Source organism: Heptranchias perlo, unplaced genomic scaffold (genome assembly GCF_035084215.1).
Source record: "Heptranchias perlo isolate sHepPer1 unplaced genomic scaffold, sHepPer1.hap1 HAP1_SCAFFOLD_47, whole genome shotgun sequence".
NCBI lineage: Eukaryota > Metazoa > Chordata > Chondrichthyes > Hexanchiformes > Hexanchidae > Heptranchias > Heptranchias perlo.
Window position 1 is genome coordinate 6,091,150 of NW_027139484.1, and position 7,628 is coordinate 6,098,777.

Here is a 7,628-nt window from a genome sequence, read left to right on the forward strand (position 1 = left end):
TTCCACGCTACCAGCTGAGCTATCGAAGGGAAGTAGCAAAGGCCCATCTCTTTGGTAATTGTTCACCGTGCGCCTTTTGACACTCACGGACTCGTGGAATCGCGTGGGAATGACCGAGACTGACTCGGTACCTGCTCATACTGCGGCGCGGTGGGAGTGTGAGCTCCGACTTACTCTCCACGCCCTGAGCCAGTGGAGCAATGGGTAACGTGCCTGACCAGAATTCAGAAAACTGATGGTTCGATTTCGACCTGGATGGATGGTTTTTGCAAACTGCCGATCAGTTTATGACTTTACACCTTGCAAACTGTTCTACATGTTTGTGCTGCCTGGACATTTAGGCATCAAGTGCCTTCTTAGCGCAGCAGGCAGCGCGTCAGTCTCATAATCTGAAGGTCCTGAGTTCAATCCTCGGAGAAGGCATGATTAAGCTTTTTTTCCATCTTTGCTCATGACCAAAATCAAGAATTTTTGCTTCCTGCAGCACACCAAAAGATTTGCTGCCCCTTGACCTCTCTGTACCGTAGCACGCAGTGAAGTTTAAGAAGTACATGGACCATGGGCTCGCTGAAAACTGACGCCACTTTTTTTTCTGGACAATTGACCCAAGTCAAAAGGTGTGTGGAGAATGCAAGAATCTATCCTGCCATCTCTCACATGCTCATCGAGCACTCTATCAGAATCATAGAAAGGTTACAGCACGGAATGAGGCCATTTGGCCTATCGAGTCCGTGCAGGCTCTATGAAAGAGCAATCCAGCTAGTCCCACTCCCCCGCCCCATCCCCGTAGCCCTGCATTTGTATTTCCTTTCCATGATTGAATCACCCCCTCGGGCAGTGCATTCCAGATTCTAACCACTCGCTGTGTAAAAAAAACTTTTTCCTCATGTCACCTTTGGTTATTTTGCCAAACGCCTTAAATCTATGCCCTCTGGTCCTTGACCCTTCTGCCAATGTGAACTGTTTCTCTCTATATACTCTGTCTAAACCCTTCATGGTTTTGAAAATCTCTATCAAATCTCCTCGCAACCCTCTCTGTTCCAAGGAGAACAACCCCAGCTTCTCCAGTCTATCCACGTAACTAAAATTCTTCATCCCTGGAATCATTCTAGTAAATCTCTTCTGCACCCTCTCTAAGGCCTTCACGTTATTCCTAAAGTGCGGTGCACAGAACTGAACACAATACTCCAGATATGGCTGAACCGTGTTTTATAAAGGTTCATCATGACTTCCATACTTTTGTACTCTCCCTATAAAGCCCAGGATCCCGTATGCTTTTTAACCGCTTTCTCAACCTGCCCTGTCACCTTCAATGATTTGTTCACATATACACCCAGATCTCTATTTTCCTGTACCCCTTTTAGAGTTGTGCCCTCTAGTTTATATTGCCTCTCCTGTTATTCCTGCCGAAATGCATCACTTTGCATTTTTCTGCGTTAATTTTCATCTGCCACGTGTCCGCCCATGCCACCAGCCTGTCTATGTCCTCTTGAAGTCTATCACTATCCTCCTCACTGTTTACTGAGCTTCCAAGTTTTGTGTCATCTGCAAATTTTGAAATTGCGACCTGAACACCCAAGTCCAAATCATTAATATATATCAAGAAACGCAGTGGTCCCAGCACCGACTCCTGGGGAACACCACTGCAGACCTCCTTCCAGTCCGAAAGACAACTGTTCACCACTACTCTACGTTTCCTGTCCCTTAGCGAATACTGTATCCATGTGGCTACTGCCCTACTTTATTCCATATTTGAGGTTATTTCTTGTAAATTTCCCTTCACAGTAGCTGCTTTGCACTCGCCTCCGAGCGGCTCCACGACCAGCAGAGAAATCTTGCCTTGGGTTGGCCCCCTCCCTGAATGCAATCAATACATTGCTCCAATCGGTGGTATCGAGCATCAGCAAGCGAGCAACAGCAGAACGGGAAGCCGCAGTAATCGTGAATGATGCTGAGAAAAGCCCGAGCCTGCGGAAGGCAGACGAGGTCACAGGAAAGGCATAGCGGCCCCGAGCTTGAGGGAGCAGCGAGAGCCCTGTCTGACTCACTGACTGACTGACTGACTGACTGATGGAAGAATGTTTTGCCTGAAAGCGGTTTGAAGTGTTGTTACTCAAAGTCACTCCCTGCTGGTGAGCAGAGGCAAATGCTCGATCAAAACAGCCGTGTTCGGGAAGACACAGAAAGTTTATCGCACCAACATGTTAAGCTGTAGGCCGCCTGTAAAGTTAAGAGAACGGCCTTGAGTTAATTACTTCAAAAGCACGTTTGTTCCATCAAACCAGCAACCTAAGGATGACTTTGATCTGTTGCTGTATTACAGTCCTCCGCTCCACCAGCTGAGCGATCAAAGGGAAGCAGCAAAACTGCTACTCTTTGGTGATTGTTCACTGTACACCTTTTGACACTCCCGGACTCGTGTGGGCATGACCGAGACTGACTCGATACCTGCTCATAGCGCTGCACTGTTACTTACTATCTGTAACCACGGCCAGTGCAATAATGGATAACATGTCTGTTCATAAATAAGCCCATTGTAGAGTTCGCTTCTCGTATGACTCGAAGGTTTCTGCTATTTTTTTAATTGCAAAACATACATTACGACATAAAATTTAAGAATACACAGAGTTAAAACTAAATTTGAAAATTTCGAAGCAATACAATACAATACAGACTGTATCTCATGATATGACCTTTCCAGTAAAAGTGGCCTCACCCTGTGATCTCACGGTATGACCCGTCCAGTTAAAGGGGCCTCACCCTGTGATGTCACAGTATGACCCGACCAGTTAAAGGGGCCTCAACCTGTGATCTTACAGTGTGACGAGTCGAGTTAAAGGGGACAAAAGCATCATCTTCCGGTCCAGAGTCTGTGGAGCAGGACTAGAAGTGCTCGCACTTCTTCTTCCAGAAGCTGCTCAGAGAGACTTCTGTGATCAGCAGCCTGAAGGAGGAAGAGGGCTCGGTGACTTCTTCATAGACTGACATACTGAGGGTCAGCAAGTCCTTTTATGCCAGACTTGCTGATCTTCAAGGCCACCCCACCTTGTATTGTACAGAAAGTAACATAAGATATGTACTGAGTCCACCCCATCTTGTATTGTGCAGAATGTAATATAAGATATGTACTGAGTCCACCCCACCTTGTATTGTACAGAATGTAATATAAGATATGGACTGAGTCCACCTCACCTTGTATTGTGCAGAATGTAATATAAGATATGTATTGAGTCCACCCCACCTTGTATTATACATAATGTAATGTAAGATATGGACTGAGTCCACCTCACCTTGTATTGTGCAGAATGTAATATAAGATATGTATTGAGTCCACCCCACCTTGTATTGTGCAGAATGTAATATAAGATATGTATTGAGTCCACCCCACCTTGTACTGTACAGAATGTAATATAAGATATGGACTGAGTTCACCCCGCCTTGTATTGTACAGAATGTAATATAAGATATGTACTGAGTCCACCCCACCTTGTATTGTACAGAATGTAATATAAGATATGGACTGTGTCCATCCCACCTTGTATTGTACAGAATGTAATATAAGATATGTACTGAGTCCACCCCACCTTGTATTGTACAGAATGTAATATAAGATATGTACTGAGTCCACCCCACCTTGTATTGTACAGCATGTAATATAAGATATGTACTGTGTCCATCCCACCTTGTATTGTACAGAATGTAATATAAGATATGGACTGAGTCCACCCCACCTTGTATTGTACAGAATGTAATATAAGATATGTACTGTGTCCATCCCACCTTGTATTGTACAGAATGTAATATAAGATATGGACTGAACCCACCGCATCTTGTGTTGTCCAGAATGTAGTATAAGATATGTACTTTGCTTTCTATTAAAATACTGGGATCATAGTGTGTGGGATATATTTTGTATTGTTTTGAACTGAAATTGTGACTTTTACACTGAACTGTTAGTATCCTTAAATTTTATGAAATAAAATATACTTTGAATTTTTAAGAAGTTGCTGCTCAAAGCCGCCCCCTGCTGGTTAGCAGAGATAAATGCTCGAGCGAAACAGCCGTGTTTGGGCAGACACAGAAAGCTTTCAGGTTTGAGAAAAGAGGCGTCAACATGTTGAGCTGTCGGCTACCTGGAAAGTTAAAAGAGCGGCCTTGAGCTAAATGCTGCTTAATCCAAAAGCGGACACGTTCCTTCAAGCTGGAATTGAAACAATGATCTCAGGATGACTTTGCTTTGTGATTTGTTTGATGAATTATCCTCCACTCTACCAGCAGAACTATCGAAGGGAAGCATCAAAGGTTCCTCTCTTTGGTGATTGTTCACCGTGCGCTTTTAAACACTCCCGGACTCGTGGAGTCACGTGGGCATGACCGAGACTGACTCGGTCCCTGCTCATACCGCAGCGCTGTGGAAGTGTGAGCTGTTCCGAACTCTCCACAATCTGGGCCAGTGGATCAATGGGTAACGTGTCTGACTCAGAGGCCAGAAGATTGTAGGTTTGATTTCTAACTAGTTTGAATGTTTTTGCACATTTTTTTAATGACAAAATGCACCTTATTTCATAAAATTTAAGAATCCACAGAGTTCAAATAAATGATCACAATTTCAAAGCAATGCAATTCATAACAATACAGATCGTACACAATATGATCCCAATATTACAATTCCAACGAAGTACATATCTCATAATGCACGGTGACCAATACCACGTGGGATGGCCTTACACGGTTCCCTTTCTCCATCGAGCCAAACTGTTATCAAACTGTTGGGGATGCACCAGGACAGAAAACAACTCTCTCCACACCTTCCGCAAGAAGGGACAGTCCATCAGAAGGTAGATGTTGGTCTCGCCGTGCTGCAGCCTCGAGGGCAGCTCGCGGTGGCGCTGAGATTCCGTGCATGTTGGATGGACTGAACTGGAATAGCCATTCTCACCAACATCCAGGTCACAACTGGCGCCGGTTGGTCAGTTCTGGCGACGAGACCTTCTGCCAAATGGCATCGACCGTATGTTCGCGGAACTGACCGATCCGGTCCAGCCTCTCCTTTCCCTGAAGGACCCGCAGAACGTTCCTTGTTGTCTGAGGGCTTTGTCGTCAAAGGGGTTCCTCCTCAGGAACTTCTCCATCTGGGACAGGTGGGGGCAGGGGATGGTCCAGCTCGACGGTACTTCCTCTATCTGCTCGGCCAGCGTAGGAACTGAGCACGCAATGATTTTTCCGTAGGCTCGGCCTCCTCTTAGCATCATTCCTGATTACTATGCTTTCCCATTCTGCTGTTCTGGGGAATAAGGTGGGTCAACTGAAGCAAGTTTCAGTGGGGCAACATTTAGGAAACAGTGATCATAGTATCATGAGGTTTAGATTAGACATCGGCAAGGACAAGGAGCAATCTGGAGTGAAAATACTTCATTGCAGGAGTGCCAATTTCAGTGGGTTGAGATCGGATCTGGACCAGGTAAATTGGAAACAAAGATTGGCAAAACTGGAATCAAACAAGCGGCAGCCTTTAAAGAGGGGATGGTTTGGTTACAGTCCAGGGTCATTCCCTCGGAGATCTTGGGCAAACAAAGCCAGATATCCATGGATGACGAAAGATATAGAGAGTAAGATGAAGCAGAGAAAGGGGGCATATGACAGATGTCAGGTTGATAATACAAGTGAGAACCAGGCTGAATATAGAAAGCTGAGAGGAGAAGTGGAAAAGGAAATAAGAGGGGCAAAGAGAGAATATGAAATAGACTAACACAAAACAGAATCGCAAAGTCTTCCACAGGCATATAATAGTAAACGGGTAGTAAGAAGAGGGATTTGGCTGATTCGGGGCCAAAAAGGAGATCTACACATGGCGGCACACGGCGTGGCTGAGGCACGAAATGATTACTTTGCATCTGTCTTTACCAGGAAAAAGTTGTTGGCAAATTCACTGTAAAAGGGAAGGTAGTTGAGTTTCTGGATGGGCTAAAAATTGATAAAGAGGTGGTGCTAAAAAGGCTGGCTATGCTTAAAGCAGATAAGTCACCCGGTCCAGATGGGATGCATCCTAGGTTGGTGAGGGAAGTCAGGATGGAAATTGCTGAATTAATGGTCATAATCTTCCAATCTTCCTTAGATACGGAGGTGGTGCCAGACGACTGGTGAATTGCAAATGTTACACCCTTGTTCAATAAGGGTGTCAGGATAAACCCATCAACAACAGGCAAGTCAGTTTAACCTCGGTGATGGGGAAGCTTTCAGAAAAAAATAATCAGGGACAAAATGAATAGCCACTTGGACAAGTGTGGATCAATAAACGGACTAATTGGATAGCCCTTTCAAAGAGCTGGCACAGGCAGAGTGGGCTGAATGGCCTCCTCTTGTGCCGTACCTACTATGAAAATATGAAACTATGAACAACAATTTCAACGCCATAACCCTGAAACAAAATGGCAGCCAGTAAGGCAGCAATCTTACTGAGGGGCAAGCTGGACATCTTACTGAGGGGCAAGGCGGCTATCTTACTGAGGGGCAAGGCAGCCAATTTACCGGCGGGCAAGGGGGCAATATCAAACAAATTTGCCGCCATGAAGCTTAAACGAAATGGCCGTCCTGATCCTGAAACAAAATGGCCACTATTAAGGCATCCATCTGACTGAGGGGCAAGGTGGAGCTTGTTATGATGAGAGAGACGGAGAGGGTTCATTTGCTGTTCCTGTTAAATCACTGTTGCACTATAGTTAAAGATAGACTAGCACTAGCTGGTGTTTAACATAAAGACAGCGGCGCAGTGAGAGAATTAAACATAAAAACGTGAACTTCTGAAAAAATGGATTAACATTTGTTTATTTGGACGTAATGTTTACGGAGAAGGAGAGACGAGACATTCAGAGGAAACGTCAAATGAGCCATTTTTTTGTGGAGTTTGCAATTCCAGCTTCTATTAAATAAATCAGAGTAAAATTGGTCTCAATCTGAATGTAGTTCTGATCTGGGATTTGGTTCATTTCTCCATTATTCATATTTTTATTAATCTGAAACAATAACAGTATTTGTAACAGTAACAGAGCAGGAGAGTGCTGCAGGACCCTGTCCAGTTTAGTAACACAGCAGAAGGGGTAAGAGTACATTGTGATTTATTACAGAATCCAGCAGCTCACTGGGAAAGTTACACATGGTCCAGATGGAGGAGCAAAAAGGTGCAAAGTGATTTTACACTTTAATTTGGGGCAATGCCTTTTTTATCTCCACAAGATTTAATTTCATATTTAACGTAATGCGCTTTTTTCACGAAAGAAACTTCAGGCACAAACCACGGCTTCATAAAGAAAACAATCAGTTCTTATTAATACACCAGAAAAATTGAGATTAGAATTTAAACGACATCTGGGGATTATACCCGATTTAGAATTGCTTTAACACCAATAAGCAACACATTCTGAATTCCTAAAATGCATAACCGTTTGGAAATCCAATGTGTATCTTGGACGAAGCCCATGACAACTGTTATATCCTTATGGTTGGCTCAAGCTTGGGGGAAGATTCCAAGTATTTTGAGGGATACCGTTGTAGTGTAGCGTGACTTTCTCTTATATCCAGGTCATCTGCTTCACAGGCAATCTGTAAATCTACATCGAGGCATCAAGCTG

At 44.2% G+C, this 7,628-nt stretch overlaps 1 non-coding gene across 1 annotated transcript; it reads left to right on the forward strand.

The window, feature by feature from the left end:
- Positions 1-350: 350 nt before the first annotated feature.
- trnam-cau (transfer RNA methionine (anticodon CAU)) lies at positions 351-423 on the forward strand. The gene has a single exon. It is a non-coding gene; the product is annotated as a tRNA-Met (tRNA).
- Positions 424-7,628: the final 7,205 nt, after the last annotated feature.